The following is a 27,231-nucleotide window of genomic DNA, read 5'->3' as shown; positions in this document are numbered from 1 at the left end:
AACGGAGTATCATCGCTCCACGTTCGACAAAATGAGGCTGTTACATTGCAGCTACAGTTAACGACCAATTACTTTATCCGTAATCACTGCGTGTAATCCGCTGTTTAACGGTCGTTGCTCTACGAAACACCAGTAGCCACATTCCTCTCCACCTTCTCACGATTCTTGGTGTAATTTCCCGCCTGCACATATGTATCGCCTTGAGATCTGTGTGCCTGTCTATGTCACTGTCACTAGTGATTTTTAAACTCGTAATTAATGACTAACATTTTTGACAAGTATTTGTATCGAAAGGTGCAGCAACAAGATTGATGAAATTAAATGAATACGTGAAAATATTTTAGATGCATATTAATATTAAGGCAATATCGGTCGAATTTTTGTACTCATAGATGGTTAAGAATGTTATACTGTGGTAACTTTCGTTCTTGTTCCTTTCTTTTAATTTCCACCTTACCCTTGAGGTGAAGTGCCCTCATTTCATTTTATAGATATTGTAATGCAGTAGATGCCACCTAGTAATAAGGAAGAAAAGTTCAGTGCCGTATCTTAAAGAAAATTTGACGTTCCTCTTACGTGATATATGAATACTGTGAAAAATCTGAGTTTGAATGACCAAACGAGTATTGAATCACTGCGACAATTCACTTGGTATTAACACTATAGCAATATTCTAATGTCATAACTGGCCCCTTGTAATACAGGAGGAGTGCTTTGGTGAACAAGAGAACTGAAACAGAAATTTTATATTCTATGGTCAACAAAGGTGGATTCATGTTATTGGAATTATTCGTAAATTTGGCCACATGTAACCTCACATGACACACGCGAGGATCCTGAACAGTTTTTTGATGGCTGTTTTGTGGTGATGCATGTAAATGAATATTTAGCTGCAGATAGATTTTCATACGTCGAAAACCAAATGTTTACAATGCTGCTACAGTTAATACAAATTTGTATATTTCAACCAATAATTTCGTTTATCTAAGACCCGTTCTTCTGTGTATGTAGCAAGCCTAGATTTACTTCAGGAGGAGATCATGCAGCTAGACATAAAATATTAGTCAGCTTGGTAAAACACATTAATTTCTGGAATTTAACTTGGATGCAGTCCATGTCTACTTGAATAACAATATATACACTGCAGAAAAAAAATAGCATGCCCCATTAGAGGTTTCCAGATCACACAGGTTCCGTTTTTTCAATAGTGCATATGGAGTACATGAAATTCTTACATTCACAGATCAAGTGGTTCTGACGTGCCAGGTAACGATCCATGCTGAAACACGCATATCTGTGCGTGGCTTTATCTCCACAGTGGAAGATTCCCTCGCTTCTAAACTGATACTGTTATTACTCGGCTTAGCCGCGAGACCGTAGAGGGTGGTACGTGTGACGTACAGTATAACTGGTCAGCATTTCCACCCGGAATTTGCGAGTGGAAGTCGGACCTTCCTTGATCCGCCTTGGTGGGTCGTGTCGTCGGATTTCCTCCTACCTGTGCGCGGTGCAGCTCTCGTAAATGTCGTCCCGTGCAGATTCTTCATTGGCACATTGGATGTCTCTGTCGGTGGAAGCTAATTATCTGAAACTGCTGTCGATCAACTTTGGGGTATCTATTTACTCGAAATTAACGTTCAGAATGCCGTAATATTACTTTTATATTGGGTCAATAATGAAACACTCATGTCACAAAGTACTCGTAACCGAGAGCATGGCTACCATCGAACAAGGCAGGAAGAGCTCTTAACGCCGACTGCCCACTTCGGCGTGCAGTCCGTATCTCTTACTAGTTTCGCCACAGTTCGCGGATTTCCGATCAAGTTCGTATTTACTAAGATATGCATTTGTTAATGAATGGGTGTGAATCTTAACGAGGCAAAATTATGATAGATAGTTTTAAACATCCAGAGGCTCCTCCTAGTATTCATGTTGTCATAAATGACTTTAATTGTTAAATATAAATAAACAAAATCGGTGACTTTGGCGCCAAGATGGCGGTGCTTTCCGTCATGTATATTTCCCAGGCTGACGCTTGTTGCTACGGTCCAGCGCCGAGCCCCACCCCACTACGCGCGACATATGGTCGCTTCGTCACCTAGCCTGCCAGCGTGGGAAATGGCCGGCTACGGACTACGGCACTTCCTTACCATCGATAATACATCAATAAGAGACAATAATTTATTAAAATTGGTAAAAATGTCTTCCTCACGTAACAGGCGCCAACGCAGGCGCTGACTCTGGCATTCAGTCGATTGTAAAGATAGTGAATACTGTCATGGGATACGTTATCCCACTCTTGCTGGACCTGTTCACGTATTTTATAAGATTTGTTGGTTGACAATCCACACGAGTTACTTCTCGTCCCGTCATATCCTACCTGTGCTCGATAGGAGACCAGATCGATCGTGCTGCCCAGGGAAGTCATTGCACGTCTTGCAGAGTGTGTAGAGCTTCACGGTCAGTGTATGGGGAGCGTTTCACTTGCTTGGAGGCAGAATCTGTTTTCACAGCTGAAGACTACCATGGTGCACCATTCCATTTTCCAAGTGGTCCACTGACAGCACCAGTCGAGCTGTGTACGACGACGGCGTGGCGTGAGTGAAATACGGGCTGGAGGTGTGCGTGCCCACAGTCCCACTGCTAATAACAGTTCGTGTTGACAAGTCCTGCCATACAATCCCTGTTATCTGTATTGCGGTAGCTGTGCGATCTACTGCTGCTGCCTTTACAATGCGATCCTGGCAGGTGTCTATGCTGCATGGACATTCAGAACCTCGTCTAAGATTGTGGGAATGTTCAAGTGACCACGGATACCAGCATAGTCGCACTACCGACGCAGAACGTCCAATTTGTGTGGTAGTTCTCTGAAAGGACCATCCCGCCACTCTGCAGGCCACGATTTGGCCCCACTCAAACTTGGTCAGTTGGCTGTAAGAAGCACAAGTGCATCCTGTGACAAGTTTGCCTTTGTGCTTCGCACGTCTGCGTCACACTGAGACTTCTCGCTTTGACCATTCAGTATCAAAAGGTCACGGACAGTACCCTGCTAGCTATGCCACTACGCTATCTGTTGAAACTATTATCAGTGCATCTGTTATCCCCCAGGTGGCATAAGCCATCATCGGATCTAGAGAGGGATGTAGACTTTCAACCCCACTGTTGAATCTATGCATCGAAGAAACAATGATGAAAATAAAAGAAAGGTTCAGGAATGGAATTAAAATTCACTGTGGAAGGATATCAACGATAAGGTTCGCTGATGACATTTCTATCGTCAGTGAAAGAAAAAAGAATTACAAGATCTGCTGAATGGAATGTATAGTCTAATGAGTACATAATATGGATTGAGAGTAAATCCAAGAAACACGAAAGCAATTTGAAGTAGCATAAATGAGAACAGCGAGAAACTTAACATCAGGATAGATGGTCTCGACGTAGATGAACTTAAGGAATCCTGCTACCTGGGCAGCAAAGTAACCCATGACGCAAAGAGCAAGGAGGACATCAAAAGCAGACTAGCACTGGCAAAAAGGGCATTTCTGGTCAAGAGAAGTGTACTAGAATGAAACATGCTAGAGATGAATGTTGTGGACTGATAAGGTAAGGAAGGAGGAGGTTCCGCGCAGTATATGGCAAACAGTGAAAAGGGAAAGGGAAAGGTTGATAAGTCATTGTTAAGACATCAGCGAATGGGTTCTGATACTAGAGGGAGCTATAGAGGGTAAAAACCGTAGAGGGAAATAGAGATTGGAATACATCTAGCAAAAAGCTGAGGACGTAGGCTGCAAGTGCTACTCTGAGATGAAGAGGTTGACACAGGAGAGGAATTCGTGGCGGGCCGCATCAAACAAGTCAAAACACTAATGACACAAAAAAGAACAGATAATACTTGCATTCAGACAGACTATTCCGAGGCAACAGCAGGAAAAGAGAAAGAAGAGTACTTACCACTGGCGTACATACCGTTTTTGGAAATACTTCGTGAAAAGTAGGCAGGATCTTAGAGCAACACCCTCTTGCGAAACCCTTGACTCTGCTTGGCTAAGTAAAGGACAATCTAGGCCTCCGCAAACCAGGGAGCAAATCATATATTGTCGTACATTGGGGAAACCATTCACAAGGTAGAAGAGAAGCCATACCAAAATTTGCCAAACCACGAAATCAGCCTTGGCCAACCATAGTATAAAATCTGGCTGTACTATGGATTGAAAATTTCCAAAATTTAGGCAATCCTCTTGCTTCTGGGACTGCGTAGTTAAAGAGGCTATCAAAATCAGCCAGCAAGATTGCTAAATTAATAAAGATAGTTGCCTAAAGCTCAGTCACGCGTCGAACCCTGCGTTGAACCTGTAAATGCAGAGGCGTTCCCAGACGGTGACGTCCGCGCCCGACATCCGTATCGCAGAAAGCCAGAGCGCGGACAGAGGTGCCGCTTCCCCCACCACGGTCACCGTCCGCCGCGGGGGCCACCCGAACAGCGAGCGGAGCGAGGTGGTGGAGGGGGTAACGGCCAGCATACATAGGGTGCCGAGAGGAGCAGCGCAGCATTCATCAGGGAGCACCTGTAGACGGCAACGTGTCTCATGGCCGAAATACTGTGGAGGAATTTACGATACAAACCGAACGCCCGATTGGTTGGTTGGTTTGGGGAAGGAGACCAGACAGCGTGGTCATCGGTCTCATCGGATTAGGGAAGGACTGGGAAGGAAGTCGGCCGTGTCCTTTCAGAGGAACCATCCCGGCATTTGCCTGGAGTGATTTAGGGAAATCACGGAAAACCTAAATCAGGATGGCCGGACGCGGGATTGAACCGTCGTCCTCCCGAATGCGAGTCCAGTGTCTAACCACTGCGACACCCCGCTCGGTCCGAACGCCCGAGAATTCTGTACAGATGCCGGTGGTATCGCTAACACAAAGTATAAAAGGGCAGTGCTTTGGCGGAGCTGTCATTTGCATTCAGGTGATTCACGTGAAAAGGCTTCCAGCGTTATTATGGATGCAGGATGGGAATTAACAGACTTTGAAAGTGGAGTGGTAGTTGGAGCTTGACACATGGGACATTCCATTTCGGAAATCGTTAGCGAATTCAATATTCCAAAATGCACAGTGTAAAACTGTGTGCCGGGAATACCAAATTTCAGACACTACCTATCACCACGGACAACTCCGTGGCCGGCGGCCTTCACTTAACGACCGAATTCAGCGGCGTTTGCGTAGAGTTGCCAGTGCTAACAGACAAGTTACTCGGTGTGAAAAAAAAAGCCGCAGAAATCGATGTGGAACTTACAATGAACATATCCACAGGGGCACTGCGGCGAAATTTGGCATGTATGGCTCATAGCAGAAGATGACTGACGCGAGTGCCTGCAGTCCCTCACCAAAGCACGTGACCGTATTGGTTGGTCTCTAGACGAGTGGAAAAGTGTGGGATGGTCAGATGAGCCGGATTTCAGTTGGCAGCAGCTGATGGCAGGGTCCGAGTGTGGCTCAGATCCCACTAAGCCATGCACTCAGGTTGTCAACAATGCAAGCCGGTGGTGGCTCCATAATGGTGTGGGCTGTATTGACACGGAATGGACTGGGTCCTCTTGTCCAACTGAACAGATCATTAATGGAAAATGCTTATGTTCTGCGCTAGGAGACCATTTTCAGCCAATCATAGACTCAAGTTCCGAAACGAAGAGGAATTTTTTTGGATGACAATATGCCATGTCACTGGGCCGCAAATGTTGGCGACTAGTTTGAAGAACATTCTGGACGATTCGAGTGAATGCTTTGGCTACCCAGGTCGCCCGACGCGAATCAAAATGGCTCTGAGCACTATGGGACTTAACATCTATGGTCATCAGTCCCCTAGAACTTAGAACTACTTAAACCTAACTAACCTAAGGACACCACACAACACCCAGTCATCACGAGGCAGAGAAAATCCCTGACCCCGCCGGGAATCGAACCCGGGAACCCGGGCGTGGGAAGCGAGAACGCTACCGCACGACCACGAGCTGCGGACCGACGTGAATCCCATCTAACATATATACGACATAATCGAGAGATCAGTACGCGCACAAAATACTGCAGCGGCAACGCTTTTTTAATTTTGGAGGTTTATAGCGGTAGCATGCTCAGTATCTCTGCAGGGGACTTTCCATGGCACGTCGAGTTGCTGCTGTCCTAAATATGAAGTACATTCATCTTTTAGCAGGTCTGACACGATATTAGGAGGAATCCCATAACTTTTGCAACCTCAGTGTATATATACTTATTACTGTCGCCGAATATAAGAATACTGTTTCTATTTGACTAGTACTGAAGGACGTACCAGTTTAACTATAACCTTTGGTACACGGTTCTGGCTAATAATACAACTCTGAGCTATGGTGGTGCTGCTGTCTTGATCGACAATAACAGGGTGGAGGGAGCGACTGATATAAGTAGTCTTCCAGCAGTGGGGTGTGTCTTTGTCTACGACTCTCATTCGTGGCTGCGTCTGACAGCGACTGTCTTTAGGTTGTGGTGCCGTTGTGAGGTAGCAGGCGGAAGGTGGGACTTCACTCTGTGGATGACGCCGACCTTTCTATGACTGACTGTTTAGGATAAGAAACGCAGAAGCAAGTAGTCAATATTTGGTCTGCAACAGGTTGCATGCTCGTGCCGTGAACATATTTCTTTACTTGAGCGAGTGTGTGAGTGTTGAAAGTGATGTGTGTCCTGGATTGCCTACGCGTAACTCCATTTGTGTCGTAAACTTAAAGTATATTCATCATTTAGCGGACTAGATCATACAGTGTCAAAATGTAACTTCATCAAAATGCAACTTGAGCATTTTCTGATGTCTTTGACGTTTACAACCACACTAATATTTTGTAAAATTTACTACGTTCTTATCTTCCTAGCTGAAAACCACCCACCTTAAACACCGCGGCAGAGAGGCACTACAATCAAAAAAGGTGTAGTTTCGCCTCCTATTCCCAGTCTTATAATATTTGACAGGAATGGGTCAGGTTTAATTCTCTTTCACCATTCACATAATATTAAATCTAATTATTTATTCAAGCAATATGATCCTGAACTGTCCGTCTATCACTCACTATATCGCACAGAACCCGCCAAATCTAGACACGTTGATATACGCTGAGGTGACAAATGTCATGGGATACCCCCTAATATTTTATCGGGTCCCCTTTTGCACAGATTGGTGCAGCAATTCGACTTGGCCCACATTCAACAAGTCACTGGAAGTCCCCTTACAGAAGTACTGAGCCATGCTGCCTCTATGGCCGTCCATAATCGTAGAAGTGGGGCCGATACAGGATGACCTCTCGAGTATGTCCCACAAACGTTCGATGGGACTCATGCAGAGCGATTTGGCTGGCTATATCATTATCTCAAACTGTCCAAAATGTTCTTCATACCAATAGCGAACAACTGTGGCCGGGTGACACGGCGCATTGTCCATAAGAAATGCCATCTTTTTTCTGGAACATAAAGTTCATGAATGACTGCGGGCGGTCTCCAAGTAGCCGAACACATCATTTGCAGTCAGTAATCTAGTCAGTTACCAGATTACCCAGTCCATTCCTTGTAAACACAGCCTACGCCATTATGAAGCCGCAACCAGCTTGCACAATGCCTTGTTGACAACTTGGGTCAATGGCTTCGTGGGGTGCCCGCCACATTCGAACGCTACTGTCAGCTGCTATCAACTAAGTTAGGGACTCGTCTGGTCACCCCACGCTTTTCCAGTCATATAGGGTTCAACCGATATCCTCATGCCCAGGTGAGGCGCTGCAGGCGATGTCGTGGTGTTAACAAAGTCACTCGCGTCAGTCGACAGCTGCCACAGCCCACTAACGTAAGATTTCGCTGTCATAACGGTTATGTTCGTCGTGCGTTCCACGTTGATTTCTGGTTTTTTTTTTTTTACAGTGTTGCTTGTCTGTTGGTACTGACAACTATACTCAAACGCCGCTGCTCTAGGTCGTTGAGTCAAAGCCGTCGGCCACTGCATGGTGAGAGGTAATGCCTAAAATTTGGTATTCTCGGCACATTCGTTACACTGTGGATTTCGGAATATTGAATCCCTAACGATTTCCGAAATGGAATGTCCCCTGCGTCCAGCTCTAACTACGTGTTGAGAGTCTGTTAATTCCTGTCGTGCGACCATAATCACGTCGAAACCTTCTCACATGAATCACCAGAGTAGAAATGACCACTCTGCCAATGCACTGCCCTTTCATTCCTTCTTTACGTGGCATTACCACCATCTTTATATGTGCATATCGCTATCCTATGCCTTTGGCTCTGCAATGTATGGGGGAGCATTCAAATGAAAACAGATGGAAAAATCGGCGAAGCACAAGTACGACTCGCGCATCCTCGGAAATGAGAATCTCAACGAACTGTACCTGTTGTTGATATCGATAATGGCAAGATATTGGTCCCGATAATTCCAAGACGGTGTCAAAATACCTGCAGTAGTTGGTCAGACTAACGCGGAAATGCAATGAGAAGCGAGCAGTAGACCACTTTGTACACGTACAGAGAGATGTTTTTTGTTTACTTACTAATACATGACTACAACTAAAGTTTTACGTTTGTATGCAATAATGATCATATGTTATGGTTTTACCGCATGTATGTTTACACGGCAAAGGATATTTTTATGTGATATATGATATACAGGACATAAAATCCCGTCTGAGTCCTGCGATCATTTTTATGCTAATAATTGGCAACCAATGCTGTACAATCGCAATAGTCATGAGATGTTCAATTGACTCTTTTATTAAAAGATATTACGCGTTTAGGGATTACTCCCACCTTCAGACATCACGAACTTCAACTCGTTCCTAACCAACCAGGCGTACAGCCTTGACAACTCAAAGACAGTGTCCAATAACAAATGACTATAACTGCAACATAAGCAGTCTTGAAGCTTCAACCGTTTGTCGGATTTTTCTGCTTTTATTAGTACTGTGAAACCTTACTGCTTGTGGAATTTCATGATTCTAGGTCAACGGGAAGCACCCTATAGGTTTTGATGAGTGAGTTTGCGAGTATAGAATTACCTATGTGACCTGAATAACCATATCTTTTGACTAAAATGACTTTGAAGCTTAAAATTTTTAGACCATAGAGCTTAATACGTGACATAAATGTGAGCCTGATACGTCTACCCGTTCCTCATAAAAAGGGTTTTTAACAGCCGGACAGATAGACAGGCAGACGGACGGGCGGACAGACCACAAAACGATCCTGTAAGGGTTTCGCTTTTACAAATTGAAGTACAAAACCCCAAAAAGTAATTAAACTCATTTAAGAAGTAATCGGCGTGGCGGTTAATACATTTACCCCATTGTGCGATAAGACTGACTTTGCCTTCGTGGAAGGCCGTCTGGAGTGACCGAGCGGTTCTAGGCGCTACAGTCTGGATCCACGCGATCATTACGGTCGCAGGTTCGAATCCTGCCTCGGGCATGGATGTGTGTGATGTTCTTAGGTTAGTTAGGTTCAAGTAGTTCCAAGTTCTAGGGGACTGATGACCTCAGAAGTTAAGTCCCATAGTGTTCTGAGCCATTTGAACCTTCGTGGAAAATAGTTTGCGGTTGCCTACAGAACTCTTATTGCACCCAGGCGAGTACTTCTTCGTTTGAGGCAAATCTATGGCCACAAATGTCTTCTTTTAGGATTCCAAAAATATGAAAATCGCGTGAGAAGAGAGTAGAATTGTGTGGAAGATGTATAAGGGCTTTCCAGCAAAACTTCTCCAGTGTAGTCGAAACAACCTTGTCAACATGTGGGCTCATATTTTTTCCATATTTATGGAACCCTGAAGAAAGATGTTCGTGGCCGTCGATTTGCTTCGGAAGAAGAAATGCATGCCTGGATACAATAATTGTTCGGTAGACAACTAGAAACATTTTTCCATGAAGCCACTGACCATTCTGACTCACAGTGCGATAAATTAATTAACAGTTATGGCAATTAGTTTTGAATTAATAAACGTTTGCTTAGTTTTTTTCATTCGTCTCGATCATTTGACTGTCTCTTGTAGTTTAAAAATTATAATCATACAGATCTATTTGTTTGTAGGGACGCCTGATATGATTCTTAGTTACTGCCATGCAACGTATATTTACCATTGAGTTTTCACAACCTCTAGGTTAACTATTATTCTAAGGATTTCCCATTTGGAACACTGCACACCATCTGGTTCGCCTTTCACGATCGACTGGGACCCACCGTATCATACTGACAGGAAGTGTTTCGAATCCAGACGATTCGTGAAAGATACGTGTGAAACGGGTCCGACCCGTCTGGTTTTCTAACGATAGATGTCTACATGTTGTAATCTCTATTAAATGCTGTAAAGATGTTGAATAATAATATGACAAGAAGCCGAATATATTATAAATCGATGTTTTTAAGAAAAAATTTTTCTCAAAACCTTAGGCATTGATCATATTTTGTAGCATGTCAGAACACAGTTTCATCTTTCCGCTCTGTCTCCCAGTTCAATTTGACAAATGTGTGCTATTAGTATCGACAATTATACACTCCATATTCTGATAGTTATGTGTTGTCATTATTCCAACTATTAATCATCACATATAGCAGTTTTCATTTAACAACACCAACTGTGGTGTTTCTCGTAATGTTTACAAGAACTAAACCAAATTCCAACTAAAAGTAATTTCTAATAGACTGAAAATATGCGTTTAAGGGACTGAAACTTTCACGTGGCAGTTTTCTGTGGGCCATATCCACACATTTTCCCTTGTAATCAATTCTTGCACAAGGTTTCATTATTACAATCAAAAAGTCTTGACTACACACACTACAATGAAGAGAAATGTTAACGTTTTATCCAGAATCCGCTTCCAGCGGTATACACCGCTCAGTTGATCGGTATGTAGGTTTCAGTATAATGAAATAAAGGCCGCTATTTCTTGTCCTAAGACCATAAATGAAACAGAGTGCATGACAAATATTTTGCTCGTAATTCCGGCAGACTTTCTGAAAGTGTAATGCTTCCTAACAAAACTGATACATTATCTTCCAGTCTCGCATGAACAGCTAACCAGGTAATGTACAGTGTAGATAAAACAGATGAATTCACCGAAGAAAATGTAAATCGAATGTTTCTAAAAAGAATTTACAGATACTGTTGCTGTAGTCTTCAAAAAATGGCTCTGAGCACTATGGGACTTAACATCTGAGGTCATCAGTCCCTTAGAACTTAGAACTACCTAAACCCAACCAACCTAAGGACATCACACACATCCATGCCCGAGGCAAGATTCGAACCTGCGACCGTAGAGGTCGCGTGGTTCCCGACTGAAGCGCCTAGAACCGCTCGACCACACCGGCCGGCGCTGTAGTCTTCAGTCTGAAGACTTGTTTAATGCAGCTCTCCGTGCTGCTATATCCTGCGCAAGCCTTTCCATCTCCGAATAACTACCGCAGTTTACATACTTCTCAATCTGTTTTCTGTATTCCTCTCTTGAGCTCCCTGTACGATTTTTACCCCCCATGTTTCCCTACAGTACTAAATTGATGATCTCTTCATGTCTCAGAACGTATGATACCAACTGCTCCCTTCTGTAGTCATGTTGTGTCACAAGTTCCTTTTCTGCCAAATTCTATTCAGCATCTCCTCATTAGTTACGTGATCTACCCATCTAATCTTCAACATTCTTCTGTAGCACCACATTCAAAAGCTTCTCTTCTTGTCTAAACTCTTTCGCGTCCTTGCGTCACTTCCATGCATGCTTACGTTCCGTATAATTACTTTCAGAAAAGACTTCCTAGCCCTTAAATCTATGATTCTCTTCTTCAGAAACACTTAACCTGTTATAGCCAGTCTGCATGTTATATCCTCTCTACTTCGGCCATCATCAGTTATTTTGCTCCCCAAATAGCAAATCTCATCTACAACTTTAATTGCCTTGTCTAATAATCTAATTTCCACAGTATCACCTGAGTAGTTTGACTACACTCCATTACCCTTGTTTTGCTTTTGAGATGCAACGTGTTATTAAACACTGGAAAATAAACTTGACTCAAGCTGAGAGGTTGTTATTTTACGAACAGAGCTGATGCTTTCTAAGTTTAATACAGCAGAAATTGCAGGGTGTGCCGTATTTACGAAACTCCGGCGTAAGATATCATTGGTTTCTTATTGGTTTTCAGCCTTTCCACCATAAAATAATGTTCCAAACTTCATTTATAATGTAGGCTTATTTTCATAGACTAGGAATATCTATGAAGTACGAATTGAGATGCGCACAACAGGAATGTTGACGACATGTATTACCTCTCAAATCAAATGATTGTGGTACTTACAAAAAGTAATTCTTCCTCCTTTGACGTATTTCAAGTTGCTTCAGTAACAACAATTTCTCACTTTTTATGTCACGAATAAAGAACTGTGGAAACTCTGTATCAATATTTTTAACATTAAAGTTTCGGTCTTAGCACCGAGTGTAACCAGCGTTGTACTCAAGTTACGACCATAGAGTAAAGATGAGTAGGTATGCAGGTGCACGATCAGGATTTTTGTCGTCAGCACAAATTGCTTCCCAGGCCATGTGACTACAGTACTGTGTAAAGGTTGCCCGTAAGCGCTCTGTAGATTCTGAATGACATTACACCGTTTGTACAGACAGATCTCGCTCAAAGTACCGTGAATTTTTTAAAAGTGTGTCATAGTCATCTTAACGATTTACGTTCGATGTCTGGTCTGGAATGAACTTGACTTGCGAAGAAAAAAATTCCAGGGTTTTCGTTTGTTTTATGTCTATTGAAGTCTTTTTTCTGTTATTACAACAATTACTCCGGAAAAGTAAGGGCTTTTCCAGATAAAACGCTGTCATGAATCTCGGAACAAATATTGTAGACAAATTTAGAAGTCTTACAATCGAGAAGGTCTTCTAGTATTATATTTAATAGTCTATGCCGTGCATTATTAATCTACTACACCCCAGTTAGAAGTAAATTAAATCATATTAAGAAGAAGTATAACCAAAATCCAGTCACAAGTTGACACCTTTGAAAACTGCAGATATAGGAAAATAACACAAATTTTGGTTTGGAAGACAGGTAAAAATGTTGAGACATTAAAGAATCTCAGTTTATTTGCAGATATCACGTGTTCCATGGCAGTTATATAACTATTTTTAAAAGTATACTGTACTTTATTCTGCATAGAACCGTATAACTGAAGAACTAACCTTATCTTGAAAATAACTTTACAGCACTTCAATATTTACAACTCGTAACATTTACAGAGACTTCACATACGCAAAAAAAAAAAAAAAAAAAAACGGAAACTGCTCTTGGTGATTTCTTGTGCGCTTTCCTTCATGTGGTCTAAAATCAGCCACTAAATAGAAACATCGATGAGGAAACATCTCGTATGCCTAGGTGCACTATCCTCGAAGTATCTCTCCCACGTCGGCGAACTTGGAGAAAATGGTAGAACTGACGACAGTCAAAATTCTGGAAGGAATGGTGAGATAACTGGTTGTATCTGCTACAAGTATTTCAGAAAACGCCGACCTGTTGAACAATTTGTACCAGTGAGGAGATTCGTTTGAAGATATGCAAATCTCAAATCAGTTTAGAGAAGAATAATATACTATTCAACTGTCCATAGAAAAGTGCCGTGCACAGTGAGTAATGGTAGGAAACTCGGTTTAAATTCGAGAGGACGCTTGACTGAGAATCAAAGAGTAAAACCGGTTTAGTAATCTTGTAGCACTGTAGAGGGTGTAGCTTCATGCAATAGAGTGAGAAGGATCAGATAATAGTCTCACTATTACGTAGCCACTTTCGCTCCTGGTTGTTTAACCTGATGCACAACGTACAAAACAATACTTTCGTACCAGTTAGCACTGAATGATTAAATACACGATTCTGGACCAAACTTAGTCAGAAGGAAGGAATGCGGTAACATCATAAAATGATATTATACTGTTCACGAGTTCATGAAATGCTTAGCTACTCCCTAGAGTGATGAATGTCCTGGGCATAATCAGTTTTGGATGACCAATAAATCATCTCTTAGCAACTTCAGCTGCATTTCAGTATCATTCTGGTTGATATTAGCGTAGTTTCCCGAGGATCTGGAGAATTGTAGGATACTTCTCGCAGGCCAGTGATGTACTGTTTCCTCCACTCAATGTTCTGAGATGGTTTTCCTTCTGTTATTACCACAACATCGATGTAACGTTCAATTCTAACCTTCGTTACTACTCAAAACTAGCAACTGTTAGAGTTTTACCGGAGTATTTCTGCTCCTGCGTTTTGTTACAATATCAGCGACGCCATAATTTTGAGAGTTAACGAAGCTCTAATGTACGCCACGTCACCACCAAAATTTGCTAGTGTAGGCTTTAGAGAGACGCTCTCAACGCGAACTTGACGCGTCCGCCTGCGAGAGGCAAGGTGAGGGATCACTTCCGGCTCTCACTTGCTCCAGATATTTTAAGGACGCAGAGTCTTAGAGAATGTGCTTCTTCAGGCTTCTCACGTTCCGTTCAACGTGTTCGTTGTCTGCGACAGACTGTAAGATAATCTATGCTGGTTTCTGTGAAACCAACGATATTCGAATCAAACATGCGCTGTTGCACGTGTATTGCAGACGCCACATTGTTGTTAGCACTAAACTCACGCATAGAACGCTTATCTTGATCAAAGGTAATGTGAAATTCTGAATGAAGTTCACTAACTTATACTGTAAATTGATCGTAACGAAATGTAAGCGACTGTTTCTTTCTTCTGTCCTCACATTTTTCATCTCTTTGATTCATCAGAATGTCATTCAACGATCAGCAGACTTGCCGCACCACGCATACGTTTTTTTTTTTCGTTTCATGTTGGAATCGTCTGTACTCATGGAAGCAGTTCTAGGTAATCTGTGAGTTGGGTGACTTCGCGCGTTATTACTTAACGCTTCCAACTTGCCGAAATTGTTAGCCGTCAGGTCAGTTCGTTTCTTCGGTTTACAATGATGACGTATTGCCTGTTGGCTTTTGTCTCAGGATTTTCGGCTGGAGTTTATTTAACGATTATTCTGACATTTCGCCAGCATGAATGGCTGGCATCGTCAAGGTTTCACCCTCAATTGCTAGTGGCGAACCTCTGACGATGCCAGCAACTGCCGCTGCCGAAACGGCAGAAAAATCGTCGAATAAACATTTCGATAACCCCTTTTCGCTCGCTTGATAATAGTACAACATCTGAACGTAGCTACAAAATATTTTGTGGTTTCAGCGCGGTTTTGCTACAACCGAGCGTCCGCAATATCGCACTACGAGGTGTTTGTTTTAACTTGAGACAACTAAGTATGACGAAAACGACGCATCATTACAAAAAATGTTCTAAGTGAGAAGTTAGTATTGATAAGGGGGTCATCGGCCTGTGATATAACTGGCCTCTCTCATTCGTGCGTGGAGTCAACTATATTTTGAAATGGGGACCTCCCGTTTGTTATTGAATATTCGCATTCTACGCCAAAAAATAGTATGCTCTACTCAAACCATTGTTCCTATTCGTGGTATATAGCGCTGCCATCCACATATATCAAGTGTGGCTGTTTCTACAGTTAAGAACCGACGTGTTTGATGCTACATTTCATTTACGATGTAAATGTAAACCTTTGTGTTCTGATGGTTGGTATTGATTACCTTAGTGTTGTACATTTGATTGTACAGTCAATATGATTAGCCGTTTCAATATATTCTGGTTAGAAATAATATTTAGCGTGAACCAGGGACAACGACGTGGGTGTAATGGTTTCCTGTTTCCATCGAGATGCTTGATATCTCTGAGTCTCCTTCCTTCACGTCATTGGTGTGCTTGATTTCGGCGAGTCCACTTGAATCTCACCATTGGGGCGCTTTATTTCGGTGTATATCTGTGGCAGGTGTGTCTGTCTTTATCACTTCAATCGCATTTTACCTTATTACAATTGTTGCGGTTTGTATATCGTCGGCAGCCGCATAGCGGCCAGAGGGAGAGTTACGCAGGTTGGATGGAAAGCAACAGCGAAAACAGTCACCCTGAGGGTAGGGTTCGAGGGACCCACCAAAATCACGCATTGCATTGGTTTGGGGACTCACCCCAAACAACTCTGTAGAGGACAGAAAACCATGTTACCATACAAGTGGCTTACATGCCGGATATGTCAATGATTAGCTATATTATTTGTACTGTACAATCTCATTTGCTACACTGAAGAAACCCCTGAACATCAATATCAACTTACATTTACATTTACCTAGTAAATGAAATATGGGATCAAATGCGTCGGTTCTTAATTGAAAAAACAGCCATACTTGATATTTTTGAAGGCAGTGCCATATATCGTGAATGGGAAACAACGTTTTGAGTAAACCGTACGAATTTTTTGGCATAAAATCAGAACACGGAAAAAATGTCTGGTTCCCCTTTAGAAATGAGGACACCCAAGCAGGAGGGTACTTAGGAGATAGTAGTGCGACTAGGTATGTGTCAGCGAACTCTGCATTGTTGCCAAATTTATTCAAGATGGCGGCGATGACGTCATCCAAGATGGCGGCATGAAGACTTGGCAACAGCACATGGCGTCATCCAAGATGGCGGCTTTTGATGGGAAAATAGGCCAGTTGGGCTACCTCCACTAACCTAACCCCCTATCCCCCAAAATAGCGGGAATTTTGGATTTTGGACGGAAAATAGCTCAATTGGGCTACGTTCATAACCTAAGCCTCCAGAAAAAATGGTGGCAAATTTTAATTCCAACACAATAATGCATGCAAAACCTTACATTTCTTTATTACTATTCATTATCATTCATTATCATTTATTATCATTTATTATTATTATTATTATTTATTATTATTATTGGCCTACCTCCACTAGAGAATTCGCACCAAATTCAAATTCCAGCATGACAATGGCTGCAAAACCGTACTTGTCCCTATTATTATTGATTATTATTCATTATCATTCATCATTTATTATTATTATTGGCCTACCTCCACTAGAAAATTGCACCAAATTCAAAATCCAACATGATAATGTCTCGAAAACTGTACATCTATTTATTATTATCATTTATTATTTATTCAAGATGTCCGATTTCGGTGGTAAGAAAGTCATTTGTGTTACATTAATAACAAAAAATTTGTCACAAGTTCAAATTCCAACACCATAATCTATCACACGTATGAAATAGCCCACACCCTACGAACTTCCGCGCTCATTTATCCTTTCACTGCTAAGCTATGAAAATCGCGTCAAATAATAAAGTGCACTTATAGTAACCTAATTCACATCCTTTGATTTTGTGTGTGAAAAAATGGGCTGATGTCTTTATTTCAAGCAGTACGGTTATCAATTGTTCTCGAACACAATCAGTACACATCTTCGAGATCCCAGTGCAGTCGCCACGACGTCCACGCTACAACTGAATTAGTTGAAATCGTCGCCGCACCTGGCCCCGTCTCCGAGGCGCCACGGTCATCGAGCGAGGGGCCACAGACCCCGCGCACCGCCCTACGTCACGGCTGGTCCAGCGCTCTCATCAACAAAATGTTTTCGTGGACAGGGGAGTCTGCCATAACCGATCAGTGTGCGCCAAAGCTGTTCGATGACACGTTCAAACCTGTGAATGCTTACCGTTCACCATCCACCACGTGTCTTTGTGCGACCGAGACCCTTTTGGCGCCAAATTTTGCTCGACAATGGAATCCGCCATGACTCTATAACAACAGTACGTTTGGTCTCCACGAGATTCCTTGCTAAGTTAATTGACTCTCTCTCCTTCGCGCGTTATAACTGGACACACGCCGCGCCGCCGCCCCGCTGACGTCCGACAGCTTACGTCACACCCCCTCGATCGCCCCCTCCATACACGCGACGGACATAGTCTTCTGTAAATAAGCTAACAGCCACATCGCTCATCCAACCTACCAAATACCTAAGTACTTAATTCCATTTCAGTTTTAATCATATTAAGTAATTCAATTTACAATTTCATATCCGTATGCAAAGGTGTTCAACTACTTACTTTCAACTACTTTTCAAGGACCACACCGCCACCTCTTCCTAGGAACCTTCGCCGAGTTTGAATTCTGTGAGTAAAGAAACGCGCTTTCACTACAAACCTAACAAAATTGTGCTTATAGAAAGGGCACTTGTACTAACCTCATCCACCCGACCACCACTTCCTCCTAGGATCAGGCACCAAGTGTGAAATCTGCCAGTAAACAAAGCTCACTTGCGTCTTCGCTACCAACGTAAGAAAATTGCTGAAAACGAAGCGTACCACCACCACCACTTCCTCGGGGGCGGGTGGAAAAACGACTCAGCCCGCACTAGGCTGTTGGAACGTTGAAGGAGTGTACTTTATTTATTTGGAAGCAATTTATTTAGGGATGGAGTATATGCATCACAGAACACACGATCTGACATGCCCCCACAGCATACAGACCTGCAAACTACTCATACATAACTCATGTATAAGGCTCTACACACACGCTTGCTAATTTTAAACCGTCAAAAAAATCACTGCACAGCCTACAGACAAATAATAATCCATCTAAAATACCGTGCTCCCTAATCGTCAACTTTTCAAAATCATACACCTGTCTTTATTTAAACAACTAGAGATGGACAGCACCACCACCCTCTGTATTCGCCACTCAGTCCACGGTCCAGCTGACGTAGTACACAGGACACCCCCACTGACATCAGAATACGTGAACAGTTTCACATATCTTTTCGAAACGTTTGCATGTCATAGGTTTCGATATGCAAGGCTGGCCTAAGGCAGGTTCTGAACTCCAGTAGTGCACTACACTTCCCAACACAACTACACCCATCAAGATATCCATTCCAATCGAGGACAGTAACTACTCTACAGATAAATTTGTCCAGTTATTTGTTGACTCACTCACAGTCTGACCAGATTGCCATTTTTGCCTAAAAACCGCTCAGACTGTGCTGTGCTGCTCAGGAAAGTAAGGAAGGACTGTACTCTATTTATTTCGAGCCCTTTTATTTAGTCATGGAGTATATTTGTCACAAAACACCCTCACTGATCTGACTGTGGTCATCTGACACAGCCCACAAAAATGTAAACAACTCCTAATTTCACCACACAATAGAAAACTGCTCTTAAATAATGGAGTACACAATAGCCGCAGACGAAGTCTGTACTCTTAAACTCTCCAAACAACGCACAGCACAGTGCACGGACATGCTCGCAAAATAGTGGAACAGACGTGCCTAAACACCCTCACCATTACTCTGCCCCCAGCCACCAAACCGACCAGAAGTCACTGTTCTGCCTCCCCCAAACATGACCCCTGCACAGTCGCATTCGCGCTTAAGACTGGAGAAATTCACATCACCCATGCGCCTTAGATTACACTCCAAGGCAGGCCGCGCGCACATGCGGTCGTGGGAAGGGGCAAGGGGGGGGGGGGGTACAGAGCCTCCAGCCAAGTTCAGCTTCTGCGCGCTCGTGACAGCCGACCAGAAAGGGAGCTCTCCTCTGACACATGTGAAAGCTGCATTGTTCTTCTTATGTATACCGCCAGCGGCTCAGGTTGGACTTGCCTTCACGTCAGAATAGCCTGCAACCGAGATGGTGACGGAAAACCAATCACTCGGATCTGCACTGCAGGGTCGTGTAATGATTGACAACGCTCTATTTATTTTTTGAAACAACTTATTTAACCATACAGTATATCTATCACACTATCTTAAAACACCCACCCAGATGTGCCCTGGGCCATGTTGCACAGCCTACAGACATGCACCCAACTCATAATTTCAGTACACACAATAACAAACTGCTACTAAATAATTCTTCACACTGATTTGTAGATATGCTCAGTACTCATAAACTATCCAAATAACGCATAGCAGAGCCTGCAGATCCGCTCGCAAAATAACTCAGCAGACGTGCGCAGATACCCCCCACCGCATTATGTCCACAGGATCGTGAAATCACCCATCCGTCCGATTTCAGACTGTGGACAGCCCCTGCTCGGCTTCCGCAAGCGTGAGTTCGCGCGGTCAAAGCAGACACAGACGTCTGTTCATGACCGTGATCCGTCACAACCCCTAGCCGCGACCACCGGACTAGGGTGAAAGTCAACTTTATATCAACGTAGCATAATTCCAAAACGCAGCCTTCATACGCTAGACACATCATAGCAGCAGGACATGTCTTTATCTCCTATGAGACACTGCGCATTTCTCCTGACATGACATTACACGGCCCTTTAACTAAACATAACTACATATCCCTGCTCTCGCCTTGTCGCGTACCAGCCATCTAAAACCTTCTCAATATTATTCTTACTTTACAACATTTTTTAAAAAACAAGATCTAATTTACTCCTACCACCGCAACTAACCTCACACCTGTCCCACCATCAACATACGCAAACGTTCTCAACCTATCTTGACGCTCATATATCACCTCACAAACCATGTCCATCAATCAATTTACCATTCTCATCCCCTCTTTTGGAATTACAAACGTAGCCTCTATCTAAACACCAATCAACTCACCTTTTTCGCACATTCAAGAGTAATATTAATTTTACACACACCCCGAAATACAAAACGCAATTAAAGAGTCAAACTTTTATACAGACCATCAAGCACATACCACACTCACACCAATATTCAGAGCCTGGTCCATATTTACCACTTCCAACTTGAATTTAATATTATTACCATTGCCCCAACATTCTGCCAGCACTCGATTTGGACCTATTTTTCCGCTCTTAACTGTTGTCACTAGCGGTCCAATATCACTATATACATATATATATATATATATATATATATATATATATATATATATATATATATATATATATATATATATATATATATACTTGTCCGGACGTAACGCATGCTTGGTCCACCCGCGAACCCTATCGCGGATGCTGCGTGTGGTGCATCCGCCTCCGGACACAGCTCCGGATATATAGTATGCAGCAGATCCACACTCGAAAGCTAACTCAGATATGGTATACTGCGGATCTGCATTCAAATACAGCTTCCTGCCTTGTGCGAGGCGGATCCACCTTCAAACATTAGCCCGTGTGCTGCTTATTGTGGTTCCGCATCTGAACACCGCTCCAGATATAACTCGCGGCGGATGCACATTCTAACAGACATACAGAAAACAGAGCAAGTGCTCTCCGAATGTGGAGGTGACTCGATATACCTGGGTTACATTTACAGGCAATTTTAGAACACAGAACGATATGTTATGTCGCAGTCGCATGGATGGATCGGGCATAAAATCGAAAACTGATTAGCGCATACATATAAACTAACCTAATATACACCGAAATGCCGTGAAAATTAGGATGTACTTGCTTATCTTCTGGTTTGCAGGGAGCAATTTCTACATGGAGTCAAGTATGCGGCAACAAGAGGAATGTCGGAAAACGATGACATTGAAGCGAGCGGAATCAGGAAGGTAGTCAAATTTTTCTCGTTGAGTTCGTATTGTAGTGTATGTCTACTGAGGTAGCAGTGGTACATGTGAGTTGAATACTGTATTTGATGCTTTTCAGGAGGACAGAGAATCATTCACGTCTAAACTGACTCACATCTGTGTTAAAGGATAACAGAGAGTGCACAGGATGATCGATTGAGACAGAGCTGTAACTACGTACGATTTAAACGTAGACTCATTTCTTCTGGAGAAAGACAAGTTGCTGAAGGTCAATTTTTTCCAGTGTTTTATCTTTATGCTTTAGTCACATGATATAGCCTGCGTTCTACTCACATGCAGCTACAATACTTTACATATGATAAATTGGATGATTTACGTAAAAATGTGTTGAACTACGTTGAGTATAAATATCACTCCGTTCTTGTTCTTCTTAACTGTATGCTATTAAATTAAGGCACTTTGAGATCTGTTGCTATAGATCGATATGGTATGCTAAGCTTCAAGACTTGGTAACATCTCGAGAAATGTGGTGCACTTGGAGGGGTTGGACTAGGAAAGCTCTATTCAGTCAAGAGAGGTGAAGTGTAGCTATATTTGTCTGCTCAGTTGAGCATTAATTGGGCAGCATTGTTGCGGTGTAGGCTGGTCAATGAGGTGAGGATGGTCTTTTAACGTAAGAGGGCGAGATTGCTCTGTGACCGCCATACGGAGAGAGATTGATCGAGTACTAAGCGTGAGGTCTTAGATACATGTATATCGTTGTCTGGCATACTTTGATCGTTTTTATGTGTTCGAGAAATAAGTGTGAATAGACATACTGAGCAGTCATCTATCAATGCTCGCAGTGATAATTGCAAAGTAGAGGAGGTCAGTGTGAAGAATAATTTACTAGCAGTTTGTTATTGTGTGTACTGAAATTATGAGTTGGGTGTGTGTCTGTAGGCTGTGCAACATTGCCCAGGGCACATCTGAGTGGGTGTTTTGTTCAAAATGGTTCAAATGGCTCTGAGCACTATGGGACTCAACATCTTAGGTCATAAGTCCCCTAGAACTTAGAACTACTTAAACCTAACTAACCTAAGGACATCACACACAACCATGCCCGAGGCAGGATTCGAACCTGCGACCGTAGCAGTCCCGCGGGGTGTTTTGTGATAGTGTGATAGATATACTGTATGGTTAAATAAGTTGTTTCAAAAAAATAAATAGAGTGCTGTCAATCATTACACGCCCCTGCAGCACAGATCCGAGTGATTGGTTTTCCGTCACCATCTCGGTTGCAGGCGAGTAGTAAGTGTTTTTGCGGAGTCGTTAGTCGTGTGTGTCAACGAGCTATGGGCTATTCTGACGTGAAGGCAAGTCCAACCTGGTTATAATCTGCACGCGAGTGAGAGTCAATTAACTTAGCGAGGGGTCTCAAGACGACCAAACGTGATGTTGTACAGTCATGGCGAATTCCACTGTCGAGCAAACTTTGGCGCCGAAAGGGTAGCAAGGCGTTGTCGGTCGCAGAAAGACACTTGGTAGATGGTGAACGGTCGGCAGGTTTGAACGTGTCTAGCGAACAGCTTTTGCGCCAACTGGTAGGTGGGGGCAGACTCACCTGTCCACAAAACATGTTGTTGACGAGAGTGCTGGACTGGCCGTGGCGTAGGGCGATGCGGCCACTCTCTTACCTGTGGCGCGCGGGGCTATCAGGCCCCCACAACGGCACGAGTGGTCGACTGTGAAGAGCGGACAAATTGAATAGCTGGCCGGCAGCCATTAGAGTGGTAAACTGACGCGCGGATTTCGAATGTTTATACATCGCTTTTGGTTATAAAATGCCTTCCCTAGAGTTAGGGTCACAAACATAATGCCTCTTTTAAATACGTTACTACAATATAGTTTTTAATTTATGAACAAACAGCAACTAGTCACTGTTTATGAATTTATGTTACGTAGTACATGGAATCTGCCGTAGCTAAAAGTTATGCACTGGACCCCTAGCATTTTTCGTAGTTCATTTGCGATAGATGTACGCAAAATGCATCAAAATACTAGATTTGCCCACAATGTCAATAGATATTTTCTGACTCTACTTTGCTTTAGATTTTATGACGAAAAGTGCGTTATATATGGCGTAGTGCTTTGGCAACTCACGACCAAATTATCAAGTTTCAACCTAACCTAGACCATGAAAACACTACCGATCAGCCAGCTATAACAAACAAGACTTCAGGCAGGCATCCAGTATCGCATTAGTCACAATATTTACTTTCGAAGATGTACACTTCAGTTTATATGTGTGGTTTTTTCATATAATAAATAAAACTCAACAACTGTTCCATCGAGAGAAGTTGTGAAATCAGATTACAATTACACACATTCAGTTGCATTTTATAACGATAAAAAGCCTGCTAACTCAAATTTCGTGTTGCTTGCAACTCAACTTTTATAGTTAAAATAAAATGTGGTTCACAAAGAAAAATGTATCTTCTGCTGTATATGGTCTGGAAAACGAAAGATGGATGGAACAGCATCATCTTTCAGCTTTCTGCGATTTACGTAATTTTCAAGGAAACAACTTTCTTCAAAATGATCGGAACATATAAAATGGTATTCTGTCGGTCGGAAATCTTGCCTCCTGACAGCGTGTAACCATTTTTGTAACAGCTGTGGTTTTGAGAAAGGAAACCTGCAAATATATGCACAGACATTATGCTAATACCGTGTTACAAAAACATTTACTAAGCAAGTACACTGAAATACAAAACAACTTAAAATATCCACATACCTGTGAAATGTAATATTCGTTCCTTTCTCGAATTTATTTGTACAATTGATCGCTGCACAACTCTTCACCATTGTAATTCTTTTGATTGGAACGTACAGACAGTAGAATTACGAGTAACAAATACTGTATGTACGCCCCAACAAATATACAACGTTGAATCAGGGTCTTCATAAACAACAGTACTACACAACACATCAGACTACAACCACTATAATGGCGTCCAGCCGAAGGTTCAAATTATCCCGCGACTGCTGCGCCATCAGTGAGTCTAGTTACTTTTTACAAAGTCTTTGGGGGCTATGCAGCCGCCTGCTCGGCGACCGTGGCGCCTGGGAGACGGGCCCAGGTGCGGCGACTATTTCAACTAATTCAGTTGTAGCGTGGATGTTGTGGCAACTGCACTGGGATCTCGAAGTTGTGTAGTGATTGTGTTGGAGAACAAGTGATGACCGTTCTGCTTGAAATAAAGACATCAGCCCTTTTTCCCACACAAAATCAAAGGATGTGAATTAGGTTACTATAAGTGCACTTTATTATTTGACGCAATTTTCGTAGCTTAACAGTGAAAGGATAAATGAGCGCGGAAGTTCGTAGGATGTGGGTTATTTCGTACATGTGATAGATTATGGTGTTGGAATTTGAACTTGTGACAGATTTTTTGTTATGGTTTTCTTCCCACCGAAATCGGACATCTTCAATAAATAATAAATGATAATAAACGATATTAATAAATAGAAGTACAGTATTCGAGACATTATCGTGTTGGAATTTGAATTTGGCGCAATTTTGTAGAGGAGGTAGGCCAATAATGATAATAAATAATAATAAATGATGAATGATAATGAATAATAATCAATAATAATAAAGGCGAGTATGGTTTTGCAGCCATTATCGTGCTGGAATTTGAATTTGGTGCTAATCATCTAGTGGAGGTAGGCCAATAATAAATAATAATAATAATAAATGATAATGAATGATAATGGATAATAATAATAAATGATAATGAATAATAACGAATAATAATAAAGAAAAGTAAGGTTTTTCATGCATTATTGTGTTGGAATTCAAATTTGCCACCATTTTTTCTGGAGGCTTAGGTTAGCGGATGTAGCCCAATTGAGCTATTTTCCAGCCATAATTAAAAATTCCTGCCATTTTTTCTGGTGGTTAGGTTAGTGGAGATAGCCCAATGGCCTGTGGCCCGCCAAAAACCGCCATCTTGGATGATGTCATGCGCTGTATCCAAGTATACATGCCGCCATCTTGGATAACGTCAATGCCGCCATCTTGAATACATTTGGCAACAATGCAGAGTGCACTGACACATACTTAGTCCCACTACTGGAGATGGTCAGTAGTAGCACAGGCCAATGTCATCTTTATTAATATTAACTTTCCATCCAGAAAAGTTTTATCGTAAGAAGCGTCTTTTTCGAGGTACTTCGTTCTCTCAAGTTAAAACAAACAGCATCTACAGCAACACTTACGCCATTAGGAAACTATCGGTCTCCTGAACTGATCTGAACAGTATTCATGAGTGCTGTGTCAAAACTGCCTAGACGAACATGGTCCATGATGGGGTGCTAATTTGTTATTTCACCCTTTATCCAGGTTTTGCTCCATATGATAGATGCTACCACTCAGAGAAGTAGTCTCGTAGTTATTATCTGTGAGAACATGAGGAAATGACGGGGGATCAGTTCTACAGAAGGACACAATAGCCGTTTCGTATTCAATGACTAAATTCAAAAATTACAAACTCTCTAACAGTATATATCCGCAACAAATTTTAAACGTGGTCAAATGGAACAACGTAGAACGTTATACTTCTTTGATGTTCATGTCAAGAAAAATTAACGTGTAAATTTTAAATCAACTCCTATATAAGGCTTCGTGGTAAGCTACATGTCACATTGTTACACACTTGGTGTGGCAGCGACGTTTGGGGCGTAAGATCGTCTCCAGAAATTGCTGTTTTGGAAAACAAGTATATCCCACATCAATTTAAGATGGAATTTGGACCTAATACATCTTCAAGATGCCAGAAACGTGGCAGTAACAAATTAATTCCATCTTATTACAGACGTGAACAGCCTAGCCAATTATCATACTGCGACCGTCAACTACAGCTTCGATAAACAAGGCAAGACTTCTTCTTAAATGTAAATGATCATAAGTGTAATGAATATTTGAGACACAAACTTCGTATCTAATTATTGAGTAAAATCAATTTTTTAAAACTATCTGTTAAAGTAATTATCCTAAAGTCACAAACTGAGTCCAAGTTTCGGTGTCACTGTGTCTAAATAATTTCGAGCAAATCTAAATTGTCAAAAGGCTGTACAAAAAATTTCAGAATTACGACATTGCGAGACTGTTTCAAGCGTATGTAACTGAAAAGTACAGATTTAAATTTATTTGTTTGGATATAAAGTTATCTAGTCGCATTGCTAATTCACTTAATGCTGCAGAGTTTGAAATTGCCTCCACTTATTCAGTTTTCATTAATATGCAAAAATCTCACAGTCTGTATTCATCCTGATTCCAAGTAAAACATTTGAAATTAATTGTAACAAAGTAAATGCATTTCAATACTAGTTAAATAAATTTTGAAATAATAAAGGTAAATTGTTCCTTCAGAGCTGGCGAAACACAAATATTCGTACAATTAGTGTCTTTTTCAGAGAGACTGTCGTATGATAAGTTTATACCAGTCTACAATCCGTTAGCTACTGTGGTGAGGATAAAACCACAAGCTAGGCAATGCAGTGAATTCAGTGTAATACCCTTTGTTGCGTACCGAAATCATTGCAAATCGAGCCCCGTTATCCTCATTGTACTTTGGAGAGTGGACCAAGAGAAAATTAAGTGCCAAAAATTAACAATATAACGTTAGGTTGCACTTGATCAAATCAGTAATTAAATATTTTTAGAGTAAGCAAAAACAATAACATACAGTGCATATTAAATACTAGTT

This window comes from Schistocerca cancellata, chromosome 1, assembly GCF_023864275.1.
Source record: "Schistocerca cancellata isolate TAMUIC-IGC-003103 chromosome 1, iqSchCanc2.1, whole genome shotgun sequence".
Lineage (NCBI taxonomy): Eukaryota > Metazoa > Arthropoda > Insecta > Orthoptera > Acrididae > Schistocerca > Schistocerca cancellata.
The sequence above is the reverse complement of the archived record's forward strand: the minus strand, read 5'-3'. Positions refer to the sequence as shown.